The 22,814-nt window shown below is 43.9% G+C and overlaps 1 protein-coding gene across 2 annotated transcripts in view; it reads left to right on the top strand.

The window, feature by feature from the left end:
• The first annotated feature begins 15,922 nt into the window (after window positions 1–15,922).
• Window positions 15,923–22,814, top strand: part of LOC132658268 (uncharacterized) — a 92,319-nt gene continuing 85,427 nt past the window's right edge. For both annotated transcript variants that reach the window (XR_009597653.1, XM_060403464.1), the window contains exon 1: window positions 15,923–16,103. The gene's annotated coding sequence lies outside the window, so the exon portion shown is untranslated. The remainder of the gene's footprint in view (window positions 16,104–22,814) is intronic.

Here is a 22,814-nt window from a genome sequence, read left to right as displayed (position 1 = left end):
CATCTTTGGGTCCTGACCCTGCGGCATTCACATCACGTCTCAACCCAGCGTTCCTCAAGCCCCAAGACTGGGCCTGGGCTTTGCTCGATGTCCACAGGGTGCTTAGAAATAGCTTCCATTCACAAAACTGGAGTCAGCCTGAGGTTTCTGAGAGCGGAGAATGGGGAGATTCATTTGTGTGACTCATAGTTTGCTCAGCACAGAAAGGGAATTTAGGGTGAAACACATCAGAGAACCAGAGTAGGTTTTTCTGAAACTTCAATTGTTGATTTACTTGTTTGATTGGGGTGGGGAGCGGGGGTTGCTTCTGCTGCTCAGGGGAAACCCTCCTTAGGCTCTTTGGTCGAGGGGCTTCTCTGTTTTCATGTTGTACCACTTCTCACTTCTGCCCTCAGGATTCCAGTCTTGATTTCCACTGAGAGAAAAATCTCATTCGATTTCATACGACATGACGGGGAAGCACTGCTTTGAGGGTGTGAGTGGAGCTGGCAGGGGTCTCACCTGCAGCTCAGGGCGGCAAGAAAGGAAACGACACTCTCCATCATTCTACCCAGACCGATGCTCAATTCCATGCCAGTGGCCAGACACCTCCATCATTGGTGCTGCGGCTGGACTAGCTTGTAACTTCTGTTTCCAGAGGGTTCTCTCTGAGCTCCCGACAAAATGATTAATAGCCCCTTAGGTCAACCCTCCAAGACTGAGGAGACAAATATACCTCGTTCATGGGGAAACAAGCCCCGGGACATATATGATCTGGGAAAAATGAGGTGGCCAATGAGCTGTTTCATTATTTATCAGCTTTAGTCTTTATTCTCAGACTTTATCTGGTTTTTATATACATATTTATATATGTGTGTATTTTTAACTGAATATACATATATATACTTTATTAAAAACAAGAAAGTACTAGGTAATAGAATATTATTTTTGAGTTGCTTTTCTTCCATTATTTTCCTTATTTCAAAAGATGGAGAAGACTGACATCAAAATAGGTTTAAGCAAAAAAAGAAGCTAAAAATAATCTATAGTTTTAAAATCACACAAATTAACTACTGCTAACTATTTGATATATATCTTTCCAGTTATTTGTCGGTGCATTCGAAGCCATTTCTTTAAACCATGAGAATTATATTGAGCATACAGTGGTATAATTACTTTTTTAATCTCAATATATTGTGAGGATTAAACAGGGTAAATTATTTTTTATTAAAAAATTTCAACACGCAACCTACTCAGTTCAGTTCAGTTGCTCAGTCGTGTCTGACTCTTTGCGACCCCATGAATTGCAGCACGCCAGGCCTCCCTGTCCATCACCAACTCCCAGAGTTCACTCAGACTCACGTCCATCGAGTCAGTGATGCCATCCAGCCATCTCATCCTCTTGTCGTCCCCTTCTCCTCCTGCCCCCAATCCCTCCCAGCATCAGGGTCTTTTCCAAAGAGTGAACTCTTCTCATGAGGTGGCCAAAGTATTGGAGTTTCAGCCTCAGCATCAGTCCTTCCAGTGAACACCCAGGACTGATCTCCTTCAGAATGGACTGGTTGGATCTCCTTGCAGTCCAAGGGACTCTCAAGGGTCTTCTCCAGCACCACAGTTCAAAAGCATCAATTCTTCGGCACTCAGCTTTCTTCACAGTCCAACTCTCACATCCATACATGACCACTGGAAAAACTATAGCCTTGACTAGACGGACCTTTGTTGGCAAAGTAATGTCTCTGCTTTTTAATATGCCATTTAGGTAGGTAATAACTTTCCTTCCAAGGAGTAAATGTCTTTTAATTTCATGGCTGCAATCACCATCTGCAGTGATTTTGGAGCACAAAAAAATAAAGTCTGACACTGTTTCCAATGTTTCCCCATCTATCTCCCATAAAGTGATGGGACCAGATGCCATGATCTAGTTTTCTGAATGTTGAGCTTTAAGCCAACTTTTTCACTCTCCTCTTTCACTTTCATCAAGAGGCTTTTAGTTCCTCTTCACTTTCTGCCATAAGGGTGGTGTCATCTGCATATCTGAGGTTACTGATATTTCTGCCGGCAATCTTGATTCCAGCTTGTGCTTCTTCCAGCCCACCATTTCTCATGATATACTCTAAATAGAAGTTAAATAAGCAGGGTGACAATATACAGCCTTAACGGACTCCTTTTCCTATTTGGCTTCCTGACCTGCATACAGGTTTCTCATGAGGTAGGTCAGGTGGTCTGGTATTCCCATTTCTTGAAGAATTTTCCACAGTTTATTGTGATCCACATAGTCAAAGGCTTTGGCATAGTCAATAAAGCAGAAATAGATGTTTTTCTGGAACTCTCTTGCTTTTTCCATGATCCAGTGGATGTTGGCAATTTGATCTCTGGTTCCTCTGCCTTTTCTAAAACCAGCTTGGAAGCCTGGCTTGGAGAATTTTAAGCATCACTTTACTAGCGTGTGAGATGAGTGCAATTGTGTGGTAGTTTGAGCACTCTTTGGCATTGCCTTTCTTTGGGATTGGAATGAAAACTGACCTTTTCCAGTCCTATGGTCACTGCTGAGTGTCCCAAATTTGCTGGCATATTGAGTGCTGCACTGTAACAGCTGATCTTTTAGAATTTGAAATAACTCAACTGGAATTCCATCACCTCCACTAGCTTTGTTCATAGTGATGTCTCTTAAGGCCCACTTGACTTCGCATTCCAGGATGTCTGGCTCTTCGTGAGTGAAAACACTATAATGGTTATCTGGGTCATGAAGATCTTTTTGTACAGTTCTTCTGTGTATTCTTGCCACCTCTTCTTAATATCTTCTGCTACTGTTAGGTCCATACTGTTTCTGTCTTTTATCGAGCCCATCTTTGCATGAAATATTCCCTTGGTATCTCTAATTTTCTTGAAGAGATCTCTAGTCTTTCCCATTGTGTTGTTTTCCTCTACTTCTTTGCATTTATCACTGAGGAAGGCTTTCTTATCTCTCCTTGCTGTTCTTTGGAACTCTGCATTCAAATGGGAATATCTTTCCTTTTCTCCTTTGCTTTTCGCTTCTCTTCTTTTCACAGCTATTTGTAAGGCCTCCTCAGCCAGCCATTTTGCCTTTTTGCACTTCTTTTCCATGGGGATGGTCTTGCTCCCTGTCTCCTGTACAATGTCCTGTACAATGTCACAACCTACTGCTGCTGCCAAGTCACTTCAGTCGTGTCCGACTCTATGCGACCCCATAGACGGCAGCCCACCAGGTTCCCCCGTCCCTGGGATTCTCAAGGCAAGAACACTGGAGTGGGTTGCCATTTCCTTCTCCAATGCATGAGAGTGAAAAGTGAAAGTGAAATTGCTCAGTCGTGTCTGACTCTTAGCGACCCCATGGACTGTAGCCCACCAGGCTCCTCCGTCCATGGGATTTTCCAGGCAAGAGTACTGGAGTGGGGTGCCATTGCCTTCTCACAACCTACTAGTATCCACTAAATAACAATTCACTGTTAAATTTATTTTTTGTGTGTGTCAAATATCATTACCTGTTTTAACTCTCATTATAAATAATCCTCTAATGAAAATTTCATGGACAGACCGTTACAGACAGCTATTGTTATTTCTTTCATATTGTTACTTGGAGAATGACTGGTTAAGGATATTCACTTATTCATTAAGCGACTCCTTATAGAGTGTTTTCTATTTGCTAGCAACTATCTCAGGAACCAGAAATAACAACCAGAATAATAAGACACATTTGGTGTCTGCTCTGGTGGACCTTGCACTCCAGGGGGAGATGAAAAATAATTAAACAATTACAGAGAAATTGAAGAAGAACCAAGTCAAATGGTCAACAAACATAAAAAGATGCTCAGCCTCCTCCTGCAGCAAGGGAATGCAAATTAAAATATCAATGAGCTGTCACATTACACCTATTAGAATGACAGAACTAACCAACAAACACCAAAAGCCAGCCAGGATATGGAAGAGATGCGTGCTCTTGGACCCACATTGCTGGCTGAAACATGAATTATTATCACAACTTTTTAGGAAAGTAATCTGGCCACATTTATAAAAAATAAAATGCACATATACTTTAACTCAGTACGCCTATGGAAATAGTACTTAAGAACATACATTTGAAGGGGATCAGTTCATGAAAGAATTTTAATAGACTTTATCAAATTTTTAAATTGAAATATAGTTGATTTACAATGTTGTGTTAATTTCTGCTGTATACCAAAGCAATTGATATACATATACACACACACGATTCTTTTTTTAATATTCTTTTCTATTATGGTTTACCGTAGAATATTGAATACATTAATAGTTCTTTATGCTATGCAGTAGAACCTTGTTGTTTATCCATTCAATCTACAAAAGCTTACATCTACTAACCCTAACCCCCCATTCCATCCCTTCCCCAAACCCTTTCCTCTTGGCAACCATCAGTCTCTTCTCTACATCTGTGATTCTATTTCTGCTTCATAGACAGGTTCGTTTGTGTCCTATTTTACATTCCCCATATAAGTGGTAACGTGGCATTTGTCTGTCTTTCTGTCTCACTTCATTTAATATGATAATCTCTAGTTGCCTCCATGTTGGTGCAAATAGCATTATTTTATTCTTTTATACGGCTGAGTAATATTTCACTGTATATTTGTACCACATCTTCTTTATCCGTTTGTCTGTGTTTCTGTGTTTTGGCTATTGTAAATAGTGTTGTTGTGAACATAAAGGGTGCGTGTATCTTTTTGAATTATAGTTTTGTCTAGATATATGCCCAGGAGTGGATCTGCTGGGTCAGATGGTAGTTCTATTTTAAGTTTTCTGGGAAACTTCCATACTGTTCTCCACAGTGGCTGTACCAGCTTATATTCCCACCAACAGTGTAGGAGGGCTCACTTTTCTTCACACCTTCTCCAACATCGGTTATTTATAGACTTTTTAATGATGGCATTCTGACCAGCATGAAGTGGTACTTCACTGTAGCTTTGATTTGCATTCCTCTCATAATTAGCAGTGTTGAACATCTTTTCAAATGCCTATTAGCCATCTGCATTTGTTCTTTGGACTTCCCTGGTAGTTCGGTGATAAAGAATCCACCTGCCAATGCAGGAGATAAAGGTTCAATTCATGTTTCAATTTCCTGGGATACAGGAAAGATCCCCTGGAGAAGGAAATGGCAACCCACTCCAGTATTCTTGCCTGGGAAATCCCATGGACAGAGGAACCTGGCAGGCTATAGGTCATGGGGTTGCAAAAGAGTCAGACACAACTTCGCAACTAAACAACAATGACAAATTTCTTCTTTAAAGAAATGTCTGTCTTGGTTTCCTCATTTTTAAATTGGGTTGTTTGCTTTTTTGTTGTGAGTTATATGAGCTGTTTGTATATTTTGGAAATTAAGCCCTTATTGGTTGCATCTTTTGCAAATATTTTCTCCAATTCTGTAGACTGTCTTTTCATTTTGTTTATAGTTTGCTTTGCTGTGCGAAGCATGTAAGTTTGATTAGGTTCCATTTGTTTTTTTCTTGTCCTTGTTTTTACTTCTGTTGCCCTGGGAGACTGACCTAAGAAGACATTGGTATGATTTATATCAGAGAACATTTTGCCTATGATCTCTTATAGGAGTTTTATGGTGTCATATCTTATGTTTGTGTCTTTACGCCGTTTTGAGTTTATTTTTTGTGCATGCTGTTAGGGTGTGCTCTAACTTTGTTGGTTTACATGCAGCTGTCCAACTGTCCCAACACTACTTGCTGAAGAGCCTTTTTTCCCACTGTATATTCTTGCCTCCTTTGTCGAAGATTAATTGACTATGAGTGTGTGGGTTTATTTCTAGGCTCTCTGTTCTGTTCTGTTCATTGATCCATATGCCTGTTTGGAGCAGAGAATTGAAAGTAAGTTAGCTGTCATGCAGCAGAAAAGTCAGCTTTCAGTCCTGGGGCATTCCTCTCTCTGCTTCTCAAGCATTCCATCTGTATGATGGGTAACTTCTCTTGACCTTGTACGATGCTCTGCAGGATACCACGAGGTGAAATAGATGAAATGGCCCAGCATGAACCTGTCACGAGGGAAATCCTCACAAGGTGTTGCTTGATCTGAATCTGCCCACTCAGTCTCACAGTGAAGTGAAGTGAAGTGAAAGTCGCTCAAATAGTGAGGCAGGAACAGCTGTGAGGGAACTTGGGAAAATGCCAGGCCTGCTGCCCAGGGGAGGTCTTGACAGCAGCCAGGGAACCAGAGCTGGAGCCCAAGGGCTGGGAAGGCACTTGGTTCTCAGCTACATTCTTTGCATACTTTTCGCTGCAAAAAGTTGAACCAAGTACAAGAAATTGGTGACTGGGCTAACGGCCGGGAGAATGAGGAACTGGATGGGGTGAAGTGCTCCAGAGGAATGTCTGGCACAGAGTTCTTCTTTCCAGAACTTTCCAGCACTGGCAGGTGTGAGGTTGTGCGGTCACCACCAGCCTTGCCAAGGAGATTCAGCACTAACTAGGGAGCACAGAGGGGAAAGTCCCTTGTGTGCCAGTCACAGAAGAGGGCACAATGAATATCAGCTCCAAAGATACTCTACAGGCATCGAGGCTTGGCCTGTTGCAGAGCTGCAGTGTGCTCTGAAGGATGGGGAAAAAAAGTGACCAGACAAAGCCTGTCCCCACCATTCTTTTTAGAAGGTTCGGTGTGTACCAAGTGTCTCATACCACAAGGGAAAAATATCTGAAAAGACAAGGAAAGGGGGAGAAATCCTGCCTTATATTCATGAAACTGAATCCTTTGAATGCTGTCGCCCCGCCCCGTATGCACCTGAAACATGGTAGGGCTCCCAGCCTTCTTTCAAATCTAGCTTTAATTGTGCTGCGTGATGTTTTTGTTGTGTGCTTTGACCTTAAGGTAGAAATCCGGTGCCAAACCATGCCCAGGCCCAGTTCTCCTGAGAGAAGAAAGGGAGCTAGTGTGATAGATGGATGCATCCTCACGTGCCCCAGCTATGAAAGCAAAAGGAGGCAAGGGCCGCCTTGAGTCTGCAGGTAGGCGAAGGTCAGAGGACAAAGGGCAAAGGATGAGACTGGGACTAAAACACGTACTTTGATTTTGAGTTCTGAGGTAAAAGCCTTTTCCAGATGGGCCTCCTTCCTTCTCCCTCTTTATTCTACACCTTCCTGGCTTGATGACCTCATTGTCTCAAGTTAAGTCATGGTGGAAACCCTGTGAAGTAAACTGACCTCACGCAAATCCTCTCCTGTCCTCACATCCTGTGGTCAGCACAGGTCTAGGTAATCATTAATTAACCTTTTAGTGCTGGGTGTTTCTGTTGGCCACAGACATACAGAGGCTTCAGTATAAAAACAGTGCCATGCGGGAGACCTGGGTTTGATCTCTGGGTCAGGAAGTTTCCCTGGAGAAGAGAATGGCTAACCCACTCCAGTATTCTTGCCTGGAGAATTCCATGGGCAGAGGAGCCTGGTGGGCTACAGTCTATGGGGTCACAAAGAGTCGGGCACAACTGAGCAACTAACATTCACACACATATAAACAGCAGTTAATAATTCCCCATATTTATGTGAAGAAATATTCAGAAAAATGGAAGGTACTGTAAATTCAGTAGCTTTTTTTTTTTTTTTTTTTTTAAAGAAGAAATCCATGCCAGAATTGCTACTGGTAGAACCTCAGCACTTTGGGGGGATTCTAGGCCTGGCTCTCCTAGTGTTTATAAGGACAAGTAACTTTCCTTTTTCTCATACATAAAATGAGGAGGTTGAACTAGATGATTACTATGGTTCACCTTCTTCTAAAAAAAAAAGACATTTTTCCAGGATTCTTCTGCCTCAGGCAACAGTTAGGGATTACCAGATTGAGCAGTATTTGGGACACACTTATTCTAAAAGAATTCCCTGGTGGCTCAGATGGTAAAGCATCTGCCTACAATGTGGGAGACCCAGGTTCAATCCCTGGGTTGGGAAGATCCTCTGGAGAAGGAAATGGCAACCAACTCCAGTACTCTTGCCTGGAAAATCCCATAGACAGAGAATCCCGGTAGGCTGCAGTCTATAGAGTCGCAAAGAGTCAGACATGACTGAGAGACTTCACTTTATTCTAAAAAACGTTTGTTGTTTATCTGAAATTCAGATTTCAGCCTGGTGTTCGGTATTGTATCTGGCAACCCTATGGCAGTTACATTTTTCTAGGAGGAGAGTGGCTGACCCAGGCTCTGCTCCCTGACCCAGGCTAGAAGCAGGACCAGTGGAAGGTGCCTGTGAGAATGGGCTCTCTCCCACCCAATCACACTGGTCACCCCGGCTACAGAGCAAGGTCAGACCCTGCTGTCCCACTCAACTTTCCTCTCATCAGGGACACAGTGAATTAAAATCTCTCCAGATCTTTTTAGGCAAAAAAGCTCAAAATTATATTTAATTTAGTCACATTTCTTTCTTTCTTTCTTTCTTTTTGAGTTGCAGAGAACATTTTATTTCTTTAGGTTCATGCAGTGAAACTCATGAGATAGACACCCTTAAAGTGGCACTATTTTGAGGTTTCAATGAGCATATGCTGATTCAATAATGTGTTTTTTCTTACATTTTCTTATTTTAATTTTTAATTAATTTATTTTAATTGGAGGCTAATTACTTTACAATATTGTGGTAGTTTTTGTAATTTGACCACATTGCTAATCAGCATTAAAAAACAGAAAAGTAATAACTCCTTTTCAGTATAAGGAGACAGTTTTTTTCTCTTTCTCTGTGGAATCAAGTTCTAGCATGTAACCAAGGAGGCAGGTCCTCCTCAACAAAAAAATCTTAGACACAGTATGCTTTGGAATAAAATTCACTTGGTGGGGGTGACATACAGAAAAGATCTATACAAAAAAGAGTTTCATGACCCAGATAACCACGGTGATGTGCTCACCCAGAGCCAGACATCCTGGAGTGCGAAGTCAAGTGGGCCTTAGGAATCATCACTGCGAACAAAGCTAGTGGAGGTGATGGAATTCCAGTTGAGCTATTTCAAATCCTAAAAAATGATGCTGTGAAAGTGCTGTACTCAATATGCCAGCAAATTTGGAAAACTCAGCAGTGGCCACAGGACTGGAAAAGGTCAGTTTTCATTCCAATCCCAAAGAAAGGCAATGCCAAAGAATGCTCAAACTACCACACAATTTCACTCATCTCACACACTAGCAAAGTAATGCTCAAAATTCTCCAAGCCAGGCTTCAACAGTACGTGAACCATGAACTTCCAGACAGTCAAGCTGGATTTAGAAAAGGCAGAGGAACCAGAGATCAAATAGCCAACATCCATTGGATCATTGAAAAAGCAAGAGAGTTCCAGAAAAACATCTGCTTTATTGACTTTGCCAAAGCCTTTGACTGTGTGGATCACAACATAATGGAAAATTCTGAGAGATGGAAATACCAGACCACCTGACCTGCCTCCTGAAAAACCTGTATGCAGGTCAGGAAGCAACAGTTAGAAATGGACATGGAACAACAGACTGGTTCCAAACTGGGAAAGGAGCACATCAAACCTGTATATTGTCACTCTGCTTATTTAACTTCTATGCAGGGTACATCATGCAAAATCCTGGGCTTGATGAAGCACAAGCTGGAATCAAGTTTTCTGGGAGAAATATCAGATATGCAGATGACACCATCCTTATGGCAGAAAATGAATAACTAAAGAACCTCTTGATGAAAGTGAAAGAGGAGAGTGAAAAAGCTGGCTTAAAACTCAACATTCAGAAAACAAAGATCATGGCATCCTGTCCCATCACTTCATGGCAAATAGACTTTACTTTCTTGGGCTCCAAAATCACTGCAGATGGTGACTGCAGCTGTGAAATTAAGACACTTGCTCCTTGTAAGAAAAGCTATGAACAACCTAGATAGCATATTCAAAAGCAGAGACATTACTTTGCCAGCAAAGGTCCATCTAGTCAAAGCTATGGTTTTTCCAGTAGTTATATATGGATGTGAGAGTTGGACTATACGCTGAGTGCTGAAGAATTGATGCTTTTGAACTGTGGTGTTGGAGAAGACTCTTGAGAGTCCCTTGGACTGCAAGGAGATCCAACCAGTCCATCCTGAAGGAGATCAGTCCTGGGTGTTCATTGGAAGGACTGATGTTGAAGCTGAAACTCCAGCACTGTGGCCACCTGAGGCGAAGAGTTGACTCATTGGAAAAGACCCTGATGCTGGGAGGGATTGGGGGCAGGAGGAGAAGGGGATGACAGAGGATGAGATGGTTGGAGGGCATCACCAACTCGATGGACATGAATTTGAGTGAACTCTGGGAGTTGGTGATGGACAGGGAAGTCTGGTGTGCTGCAGTCCATGGGATTGCAAAGAGTTAGACACAACTGAGCAACTGAACTGAGAGTAACATACCCAGCAGCTCAGTGAGAATAGGGGTGTTCTGAATCTAGAAGCAGGAGTCACCTTCAGAAGAAAGGTGGGATGAAATTTACATTATATAGCATTTGATAGCTTATCAAATTTTTTCTTACATTGTATGAATTAATTTTTATCAATAACCCAGTGAAAAGTGTAGGGTTTTCCTGGTAGCTCAGATGGTAAGGAATCTGCCATCAATGTGGGAGACCAAGGTTCAAACCCTGGTTCAGAAAGATCCTCTTGGAGAAGGGAATGGTTACCAACTCCAGTATTCTTGCCTGGAGAATTCCATGGACAGAGGAGCCTACAGTCCACTGGATCACAGAGTCAGACACAACTGAGTGACTAACACTTTTCAATGAAAAGGTTGTTGTATCTGTACCTTCCTGGCCTGTTGGAGGCCAGGAAGCAACAGTTAGAACTGGACATGGAACAACAGACTGGTTCCAAATAGGAAAAGGAGTATGTCAAGGCTGTATATTGTCATCCTGCTTATTTAACTTATACGCAGAGTACATCATGAGAAACGCTGGACTGGAAGAAACAAGCTGGAATCAAGATTACTGGGAGAAATATCAATAACCTCAGATATGCAGATGACACCACCCTTATGGCAGAAAGTGAAGAGGAGCTAAAAGCCTCCTGATGAAAGTGAAAGAGGAGAATGAAAAAGTTGGCTTAAAGCTCAACATTCAGAAAATGAAGATCATGGCATCTGGTCCCATCACTTCATGGGAAGTAGATGGGGAAACAGTGTCAGACTTTATTTTTGGGGGCTCCAAAATCACTGCAGATGGTGACTGCAGCCATGAAATTAAAAGACGCTTACTCCTTGGAAGAAAAGTTATGAGCAACCTAGACAGCATATTCAAAAGCAGAGACATTACTTTACCGACTAAGGTCCGTCTAGTCAAGGCTATGGTTTTTCCTGTGGTCATGTATGGATGTGAGAGTTGGACTGTGAAGAAGGCTGAGCACCGAAGAATTGATGCTTTTGAACTGTGGTGTTGGAGAAGACTCCTGAGAGTCCCTTGGACTGCAAAGAGATCCAACCAGTCCATTCTGAAGAAGATCAACCCTGGGATTTCTTTGGAAGGACTGATGATAAAGCTGAAACTCCAGTACTCTGGCCACCTCATGCGAAGAGTTGACTCATTGGAAAAGACCTGATGCTGGGAGGGATTGGGGGCAGGAGGAGAAGGGGACGACAGAGGATGAGATGGCTGGATGGCATCACTAACTCGATGGACTCGAGTCTGGATGAACTCTGGGAGTTGGTGATGGACAGGGAGGCCTGGCATGCTGTGATTCATGGGGTCGAAAAGAGTCAGACATGACTGAGTGACTGAACTGAACTGAACTGAACTGAACAGGTAAACAATTTGGCTTAGAAATGTTACATTTCATCCCCAGATCACCCAGCAAGTCAATGGAAGATGGGGCTTGAACCCAGGTTCTTAACCACAGTTCCCTCCTTCTGCCCTGCTGTCTAAGAACTGTTTTTCTGGAAGAATCACGTATTTCTAGGGTCCCCGTGGGATTTGGAAAGAAAGTTTCAATGCCTTTTTGATGCTTTTGACAGAATGGTAACATGCCAGTCCTTACACAGGCCCCTGTTCTGGGCCAACCCAGCAAGCCAGGACAGAGGCTCTGAGAGCTGGCTGATCAAAACCAGCCAGGCTGATTAGCATTATTTCCACAGATGAGGAAACTGCAGGTCAGATTGTTGATATCAGAGCAGGCAAGCCACAGCTTGCCTCTCTCCCTCCAGTGATCAGGCCGTGCTCAGCCCAGGCAGCCCGGGAAATCCTCAGAAAAGCTCACATTGTGAATAGAAATGGCTTACAAAAAAAGTACACAGCCCTGTCTCTCATTTCTGTTGCTGATACGGGTTCACACTCTGTGTGTGTTTGGTGACTTAGTAATAACTCCATTGCCATTGGTCCGATTCACTTCTGCGGTCTCTGCATGAGTGGACTGGGCTGGGTTCCAGGCGTTGTTTATGCCAGGAAACTAGAAAATGGACCAAAACTCTCATATAAGCTTCGCCATGCTGCTCTGAAAAAGAGCGGCTAGTGTTAGAGTTTTGAATATTAATGGCATTGTTTTCCCTTACACGAATAGTCTTAAATGTTTTCCTGTTATATTTGAAAAGTATGGACTACTGATTTTATATAGTAATTAATTAGTTAATTTAGCTCTTGAGAGATAAATCTCTCATATCCCCTTACAATCTGTGGGTATCCCGTTTGTCTTTACTCATTTATATGCTTTATACATTTATATATTTTTTGATCACCAATGAAGAATAAAAACTTACTGGAGAAGAATAAAAACGGCATAGGACAAATGACTTTCGGAAAACAAACACCAGATGAGATTATGGAATGAGTTTTTAGATTCTTCTTTCCCTCTCATAAATATAAAATCCCTTAAACAATCTTTTAAAAATTATAACCGAAGGGAAACCTCCAAGTTGCCCAAGCCTACATCTAAAACCCAATCTCCCCAACTGCCTCACAGTCTCAGTTCTTTCTAGCTGTTGACAAACAACACATATTAACATAATGGAGATAATTAAGGGCAGTGCCAGGTACTGTTATGCTACAGGCTTCTGCAGTGCAGGGGCTGCCAGTTTCTGCTTCCTTGTAACAGCCTGAAGGCGTGGAGATTAACACCTACAAAGTGTGGTGGCTTGAATATAGATGAGGGGAGAGACACCGGCTGCTTCCTTTGATTAAAACATTACAAGAATAATTATTACAATAGTGAAATGGCTTCAGCCTTCTGTTAACATTTTTTTTCCCCCCTCTCTCCTCTAGTTTATTCTGTATCTCTGGAACTTTTTTTTTCCCCCCATTCCTCCATATGGCAAATCACTATCATTGAAAAGTCTTATACTTCAAGTTGAGAACATTTTGTATGGTTTGAATTGGTGGTCCCCAAGACAGGCTAATTTTCATTGTTGCCAAAGAGAGGAAAATATTACTTCTGGAGAGCCAGCAGGTATTGTATTAAACAGTTGTACCAGCTGGAAATAAATTATTGCTTTTATTCGAAACTACCAATTTGAAGTCGGATGCATTCATTTTAGTGGGACATGAGTAACAGGACCAGCTTGGGTTCTTGCATTGACAGGTTCCCCAGCAGGTCAGTCTAGACCCAAATCACAAGCAACACTGAGGCTATTGGCTGCTGTTTTTACATCAAGGTTGTGATTGCTTTTAATTTGCAAACTGATTCCACTGTTACTCTTTTCTCTGTCTTGGGCTCTGCAATATTTAAGAGGATTTAGAGGAAGGGAGATACACATATTGAGCAGAATCCAAATGCAATATCCTTGTACTCCTATTTCAGTTGTGATTTCTACAAAATTATTGCATATATATTATTGCTGCAGCCTCTGGGTCCCCTCTGTGATATGAGATAAAAGAAGAGTCACCGCATTTTTGCAAAGGACAAAGACACTCTGGCTTTATTTCTAAAGATCTTGTGATCCAGAACTTGGTTCTGTTCTTGGAAAACAAATACAGGCTCAGCCAACAGTAGCACGAGCCGTGTTATCAGCTGATGTCTCCATTCTGTATTTTTAGTGGGCAAATAAAATCTATCAGGACAGTGTAATTTAGAAGGGTGGAGAGAGCCGCATAATTTCCAGGGCTGGGAAAAGAGTTCTCTGGAGCATTTTTGGTGGAACTGATCTGTTTTGGCAGTAACTTTCAGCTTCCTTTTTTTTTTTTTTTTCCTATGTGTGGGTTTTTTGTTTTTTTTTTTTCTAATGGAAAAATACAGCACAGGACCCTGAAAGTTGAGAAGCAACTACAGAGAACACTGCCTCTTGCTCTCCTACTAGAATTTGTTTTCTGCTGCCTCCTTGCTAGAGACCTGTTTACTGCTAATAAAGTGCCTTCCTATCAGAAACTTAATTGAATTGAACTTATTCAAATCTTGGGGGAAAAGTGCCTTTTGGTCATTTCATTCCGTCAAAATCTGACATATTTTTTGACCTAATTGATTAAAACCAAAAAGCCCTCCATTTAATTGTACGAATTGGGAACCCGGATCATTTTCCCAGGCAAATCATCCTCCTCAATCCTCCCCTGGAGCCCACTCTACTCTTTGAGTTTCTCAAGGGAGATAGAAATCAACTTTGGGTAAACCAACACTATTTTGAAGATGGTGCAAATGAGACAGAATTAGAATATCATACTAGATTAAATGGGAGCTGGAATAGGGATCTTCAATTCCAGATCCAGGAAGTTAGCCACATAGAATCTTGTGTCCAGAGCTCAGAAACCATCTACCAAAAACATGTGCTCACTGTTTGGAGCAGAGTGAAAGGATGGAGCTGAGTTTGGTAGCATCGCATCAGTTCTTTCTCTGTGAAACACAAGTGGAGTCCCTGGTGAAAGGTGGTGACCACCTCCAGATCCATTTGATTTGGCAGGTCGGTTGGTCCTATGAGAGGATGCCCTTCCTCTTCCTCTCCTCCCCAATCAATGAGACTGAGGGAGATGCTTGTTGCCTCTTCCACATTCGAGAGAGGAGCTGAAATCAGATGCATGTGATTACACAACTCCTTACACGTGCATCTGATTTCACGTCTGAGTACTTGGAGAATCGCAGAAGCTTAGTCTGAATATTGGAGAAGGCAATGGCACCCACTCCAGTACTCTTGCCTGGAAAATCCCATGGACGGAGGAGCCTGGTAGGCTGCAGTCCATGGGGTCACTAAGAGTTGGACACGACTGAGCAACTTCACTTTCACTTTCATGCATTGGAGAAGGAAAGGGCAACCCACTCCAGTGTTCTTGCCTGGAGAATCCCAGGGATGGGGGAGCCTAGTGGACGGTCATCTATGGGGTCACGCAGAGTCAGACACGACTGAAGCGACTTAGCAACAGCAAATCTGAATATATGTATCTGTGTGTGTGTGTGTGTGTGTGTACATTTGAAATTTAACAAAAAGTACAGTAAGAAATAAATACCTGTGTTCGTTTCCTTTGCTGTAACAAATGCTCATACACTGGTGGCTTAAAACAATAGAAGTGCATTCTCACCCTTCTGAGGCTTGAAGTCCAAAAACAAGGTGTTAAAGGGCTGCCTCTCTGAAAGCTCAAGGGGAGGACTTGGTCCTCACCTCTCCCAGCTTCTCGTGACTGTGGGCATTCCTTGGCTTGTAGCTGAATGGCGCTAATCTCCCCCTTCATCTTCTCATCACCTTTCCTCTGTACGTCTCTGTGAAGGATACTTGTCACTGGATTTAGGATCATGATGATATCCTCATCTCAAGATTCTTAATTACATCTGCAAAGGCTTTTTTCCCCCAAATAGGGTCATATTCACAGATTCTGAGGTTTAGGATGTGGGCATAACTTTTGGGGGGCCACCATCTTGGCCACTACAGCCCCTCAAACTTGACTATTTGCTCAGAAGAAAATGTTTGGAAGTAGGTGTGATATTGTAAACTGGTTGATTAACTTGCATAAATGTAGGGTTTTTTCTTTTATATGCTTTAATTTATTCCCCAAAGGTTTTAAGGTAGAAGCATGAGATCATGCATTGTTTATGAAGAGAGATGATTTTTATTCTAGACTTGTATTGTTCTTGCAGATACACACAATGGTCAGTGGAAACAGCAAGCCTTTCTCAGGCACCTCCAAGCACAAGGAGCACTCGTTTCACAAAAGGAGGAAGAGGATATTTCTCCTACCGTCTTGCCCATGTTCTACCAAGGACTTTGTCATCCCTATTTTGCCGAGTCTCCTGGTAAGCTGCTTCCACAGGTTCTTTCAAAGGCAGTGATTCTCTACTTTTTTTTGCAACTGCAGACCCTCATGCAGTCATGTTTGTTGACTCATGCTCCTTAAAGGAAGTCTAAGGAGAGAAATATCCTCAGGATCCCAGAATATTGCCTGGCCAGTTGGCCAAAGATGAAGAGACAGAGGACCTTAACTGACCAGCGCACGTTTCTTTGGTTTGCACCATGCCGTGCAGACACAGGCTCAAGGGAGACATGGCGACCAGGTTATAAAGTGATAACCATTCTCCCTTGTTCCGTGTGCATCTTGCCCCCATTCCCTGAAGCCATCACTGCCCATCTTCTCCCACAAAGTGTAGCCATCTTAGAAACCTGACTCACAATCCCTCTTAGGGATCATCATATTTTAAACTCTAGATCCCCACACATGTGCCCCAGTGTGCTGGTCCCTAGTCTCGGATTTGCTGATTAGTTGGACGTGAAGCTCTTGCTTAGACTGGAGCTTCAACGGTGGACTTGAGTCCTGGTTTTATCAGAGGAGCCAGCACCGGGGATTAGGGAGCATTTGTGCCATTATTAAGACTCTGCATTTTGATTCTTTTCCTGTGACTGTTCCTTGAATATTGCCCTTGCAGAATCCTGGAGGGAGGTGGGGGTATTTGTAGTCAGGATGCAGACATTCTTGGGTCTCCAGTCACAGTGCCTTCAAAGTATCATCAAGCCCTCTTGCAGGGGACAGTCACTTCTTTGACTGGCTCAGTGATGTATTATACTGATTATAATTGACATCTGGCATCATAAGAAAGGAATATTTCTTCAGAATCTACAGACTACAATGAAACCCCATACAGTATCTTAGCAAGGGCCTCTGCCCTCTACCTGAGAGATCATGAGGGAAAGAAGCCCAACAATCAACCTGAATCATGACTAATCAGATGAGCAATTCCTACTGAGCAGGAGAAAAAGCAGAAGCAGATATGATATGAGCAGAGCAATTCATTTCCCTTTCCACTTCTTTTCGTCACTTTGTTTATGTTGAACTTGACCATATGATGGGCCCTAATTCATTGTGTTATCACTCTGCTGGATCAAGGTTTGATCAGTTCTGTAGTCCATCTGAGGTGAGCTGCCATGGGGCCTTAGCCTGTTTGATATCGCAGTCTGACATTTCTTCTCTGAAATGTAATCTTCCTATAGCTTGTATTTATACTTAGTGAAGGATTTCCTAGACTCCGATCCAAGAAGCATGAGTCCTGAGAGCTGTTTTGACAAGAAGAATAAAAGGGGGCCTGACGTCTAATATGTTTCAAAAACTCAGTATGCTATAATTCCCTACTTGGAGATTCATAACAAGCATTAGATGTCTCTTTGACCTTGGTTAATGTGGAGTTTCCCAAACGTATTTGACTCCAGAACTCCACTTTCAGGTAACACCTATTAATAGAGGCACATCCTGGAAAACCCTAGCCTGGTAGGAGAGATGTTGGATTTTGAAACAAAAGACCTTTGTCCAAGTTGCCTCTGTGATTTTCTGTTGGCATCAGATAAGGTACTGCTGCTGCTAAATCGCTTCAGTCGTGTCTGACTCTGTGCGACCCCATAGACGGCAGCCCATCAGGCTCCCCATCCCTGGGATTCTCCAGGCCAAGAACACTGGAGTGGGTTGCCATTTCCCTCTCCAATGCATGAAAGTGAAAAGTGAAAGTGAAGTCGCTCAGTCGTGCCCGACTCTTAGCGACCCCATGGACTACAGCCTACCAGGCTCCTCCATCCATGGGATTTTCCAGGCAAGAGTACTGGAGTGGGGTGCCATTGCCTTCTCCAGTTAAGGTACTAGTGACCTCAACTTGCCTTGTATATAAAATGAATGTATACAACACTGGCTTACCTGCCTACCTGGGGAGTGAGAAACCAAGGTGTCTGTGAAAGCACCTTTAAAATTATAATGACTGTTCAAAAATAGTTCTGCGTATATAGATCTAGAAGAGCACACTGAATCTGCTCCCATTCCTGATTTTGTAAATAAAGTTTTATTGGCGCACAGCCATGTTCCTTTGCTATGTCTATGGCTGCTGCACCAACAGCGGCAGAATCGAGTCACTGAGACAGAGACCATATGGCTTACAAAGCCCCAGCCTGGAGTCTTGTCTGAGGGTGCCCAGGTGGCTCTGACCCCCTCACCAAGTAGTTCAGATGTTAAGGTCTCCAGGACTAGCTGGAAGATGGTGAAATAACTGCACAAGACTTTCTCTAGATAATAATTTGGGTGATGAACATGCTGGACACTTACAGTAGATTCTAGAAGGTTGCCCAGTCCACCCCAAGTAGAAGGAGGAGCCAAAGAGCTTGCGACTCCAGGCCTATGGAAGGGGCAGAGGAACATCTGTCACAAATGCCTTATTGTCAATTGCAGCCGAGGACGTGATGTCTCTGAGTTTCTGAAATCCTTAGGAACCAGAAACAGGTATCCACTTGCAAGCACCCTTCTCAAAGGATTAGCAGAGCATTGGAATATTGTGGTCACCCTTCTTAACATTTCATCCTCAGGTCCTCCCTGGTGTGAGAGCTGGCGTTCAGGCCCCCCCGGTACCCACCTTTCAAACTGTTGGAAACACTCAGATTAGCATTCTGAAAAGCCACCTCAAGGATTTTTCTGGAACTTGGCACGCTGAACTCAGCCGCTTTATGTTCACAAAACATTCCTGGAAAGAAGAATGCTGTCTACTTAGTTGGCGGGTGAATAACACGATAAGAGCCTTAAGGCCGGGAACTGGATGCTGGTCGTATCACTCAGACCCCTGTTTCTGGTCTCCACAGTCAGGAGCTGCTAACAGCATCTGGCGTCCGTAACTCTTGGTGGAGGAATGCTGGCCGGGCTATTTGTGGCGCCTATCTCTGAGAGCACACTTAAGACACCTCATACATCTCCAGCCTTCCTCCCCTGCTCGCGTGGGTGCGTCGGCGGTGATTGCGTTCATGACGGGGAGGGATGACATGTGCTGGAGAGTCACCGTGACCTTTCAGGGCTCTGTTTGTCTTCTGAGAATTGCTCTTGAGAGTGTGTACTTACTTCTAGTCCCTGATGATCTTAAAAACTCAAAGAAACAGGGTGAAAATCACAACTTGAGAGCTGATTATCATCCTGCCCACTCTCCCCTGCAGACTCATCAGCTGCCCTGAGCAATTTAGAGGCAGATGGACTTTCCTTCTGCTTGGGGTTCACGGCCCTCTTCGGTCTGGGGATGGTTTTGTTCCCCAGGACTCCCTGGCCTCCCATGATGGACAGGTGGGAGCGTCCCTCTCCTTTCTCCTTGCCTCATTCAGGCTCTTCTCTTCACCCTTCAAGCCCCATCTTTCCTGACATCTCTCAGCCCTTTTATCTGAACTCCCTCAGAACCTAAGCTCTAGATTGCAGTTTAACATTTAAATAGATCCTATGACTTAGAGTCCACTTGAAATACATATGTATTTTTACTCTCCTCTTTCTAGCAAGAAACATCTGCTCCTTAAAAGCAAAACCCCATCTACTTCATCTGGGCCTCCGCATCAGTCTAAATACTGCCATATAGTAGTTTGTCAGTAAATGCTGTTGAAAGAGGAGAATTTTGAAGAGAGGTTTCAGGGTCTCTCTAATGACTACATTTAGAAAAAAAGGCCAGGTTTCAGAGATCTGCAGTGGCAGCTTCAGTGTGAGCTGTGTTCATTCTAGGACTTGGATGCATCTGGCAGGCCAGGGGTAGGCCGCCAAGACCTATTTGCATTTGATCCAAGGAGTTTCCTAGGAAGGGACTCACCCTCGAGGAAGAGACAGTAAAGGGCTGTGATATTTGGACAAGGCCTTAAGCCAATGAGGGACAGAAGGGATTTATCAGTTTCCTGGCTCTGCCATAACAAAGTACCACAAACCGAGTGATGTAAGACACAGAAATGTGTTCACTGTTCTGAAGGCTAGACGTCCAAGATCACGATGTTGGCAGAGCGGATTTGGACCTTCCTTGTTGCTTTCAGCTTCTGGTGGCCCAAACATTCCTTGGCCTGTGGCCGCATCACTCCAGTTTCTGCCTGGCCTCATGTGGCCATCTTCCTCTGTGTGTCTGTCTTCACATGGGGTCCTCTCTCTTATAAGGACACCAGACATACAGATTAAGGCCCCCGCCTCCCGCCCATGACCTCATCTTAACTTGATTGCATCTGCAAAGACCCTATTTCCAAATAAATCCACCTCCACAGGTACTGGGGGCTAGAACTTCATCACATCATTCTGCGGGGCATAATTCAGCTTATAATAAGAGACATCTTTAATAGAGTTATCTGTTACTCTTTAATAGCTTTCCTTTCCTTAAAGCCTGGAAGGAAAGAAGTCAGTAAATCTTTATAAAACATCAAGTTTATATGCTTTTGTTGTATACAGTCAGCCTTCTGTGTCTCTAGGTTCCACAACTACAGCTTCAACCAGCGTAGATCAAAAATATTTGTTTAAAAATATTCCAGAAACCAGAAATTCCCTGGTGGTCCAGTGGCCAGGATTCTGCACTTCCACCGCAAGGGATCCATGTTCAATCTTTGGTCAGGGAACTAACATCCCAAAAGGCACGCAGCATAGCGAAAAAAATAAAAAATTTCCAGAAAGGTCCAGAAAGCAAAACTTGAATTTTCTACATGCTGGCAACTCTTTAAAAGCAGACATTTTATGAAGTATTATAAGTAATCTAGAGATGATTTAAAGTATACAGAAGGCTGTGTGTAGGTTATGTGCAAATGCTATACCATTTCAAATGAGGAGGTTGAGCAGCTGTGGGTTTGGGGACCTCAGGGTTCCTAGAACCAATCCCCCTGGACGCTAGAGCAGGCATACTGGTGACGTTACGGACATCTCCCCTCGTCTGGAACCTGTTGGAAGCTGAATGAGCAACCAGGTCTGAGCGGAGGCACCCATGCCTACCGCAGGAGCAGAAAAGCATAGGAGCAGAGGTTTCAGAAGAGGCAAGAGGACTGTGCCTAAGCACGTATTGGAAGGAGTAAGACCTCACCAGAGACTACAGGCAGCCCTCTTCCTTCCTTTCCTGCCTGCCTCTAAGCTCCCCTCCGACTGCCACATTTCCTCTACGGGCAGTCTTGTTTCTCCAGCTTTCATGCTGTTTGGGCTTCACTTCTACCTTTTCTTCCGTATTCCAAGACCCTATCAAGCCATTTTATTCAGAGGGAAAAAAAATGATTTTCTCCTGTAGAGAGTGTCATCTGTATCATTAGAGTTCTCTTGGCTCTGTTTTTCATTGTGTCGCTTTCAAGGAACGTAGCTTTGCCTTGAGAAATGAATGAACCCTGCTTGCGCTTGAGAGCCCATCTCATGCCCAGGGCTGTGGCCCCTGCTCCTCTCCAGATCTGGAACATCCTCTGACCTGCCCCACCCAGGCAGTGGAGGGGGTCAACAAGCCCCTTGGAGCTTTAGGTGGAGAGATCAATTTCTAGAAAATGTGAAGCACCCCCCTTCCAACCCACTTCCTTCTGGCTTCCCTGTCCCACTGATCAGCAGAGGGTGCAGATGACCAGACGTTTCCAGGTGTCACGAATGCCCTCTGGCTGTAGCAGCTCTGAAAAAGTGAAGTGAAAGTGTTAGTCGCTCAGTCGTGTCTGACTCTGTGATCCCATGGACTGTAGCCCACCGGGCTTCTCTATCCATGGAATCCTCCAGGCAAGAATACTGGAGTGGGTTGCCATTCCCTTTCCAGGGGATCTTCCTGACCCAGGGGTGGAACCTGGGTCCCGCATTAAAGGATTCTTTACCGTCTGAGCCACCAGGCAGGCAGTTCTGAACCCCTGCCCAGAACTGTGTGGGTTGGCGCTGTACATACCTGTTGTTGACTGAGCTGGCTTTTACACATCCCCAGTGAGCGCTCTCAGCACCCTTTTTATTTGGTCACGAGCATCCTCTTTTTTTGACATAAAACAGAAATTAGACTAACGCCAGCCTCTCATTCTGGAGGCCCGCATTCGGTGCCTTGGGGAGAAACCTTTAGTGGAAAGCTGCCCCTACCGACATGGACCCACGGGGCCCGGGGCGTCTGCCCTGGACGTGATCCCATGGGAGCAGCAGAAGCCAGGCTGTAGCAGCAGCATCCACAGCCCTGGCATGTCCTGCAGAGCTGGGCCTCTGGAGATCTCGTGACCAGCAAGATGGGCTGCCGCGGTGGGGTCACAGCCTCTCCTGAGGGGCAGAGGGGGCAGGGTAGGAATGACCGCCCTTTTCCCCTCCCTACTACACCTCCACGCTGTGCCCTTGTTCACCTCCCTGGTACCCAGGCCTTTCAGGCTGGCACTGATGGGGTAGAAGGATGCTCTGGTCACAAGTATGCCAGCCAGACCCCACCTGATGCATTTGCCGGGGGTATAATCAGGGCATCAGCGGGAACTCGACAAACCAAAAGAGTCGAAGCAAAGTCCTGAGATTTGGGCAAACATTTAGGAATTGAAAGATCTTTGTTAACATGAGTGCGTCTGCAGATGATATGTTCTTGCATGTGTTTGTGCTTACATATTTACTTACAGAGGCTTAATCATTAAATCATGTTATCCCCTAAAGATGTTCTCAGCAGCAACAAATCTCTTGGCATGAGATCTCATAGCAATAAAAACCCCTCGTGACAGGCAGGATGCTGCTGGAGTACAGAAAATAAATTGGAAAAACTAGGTTAAAACAGTAGGAGGCACGATAGTCTAGC

The sequence above is a fragment of the Ovis aries genome, chromosome 20, assembly GCF_016772045.2.
Source record: "Ovis aries strain OAR_USU_Benz2616 breed Rambouillet chromosome 20, ARS-UI_Ramb_v3.0, whole genome shotgun sequence".
NCBI lineage: Eukaryota > Metazoa > Chordata > Mammalia > Artiodactyla > Bovidae > Ovis > Ovis aries.
This window is presented reverse-complemented; position numbering and strand designations above follow the sequence as displayed.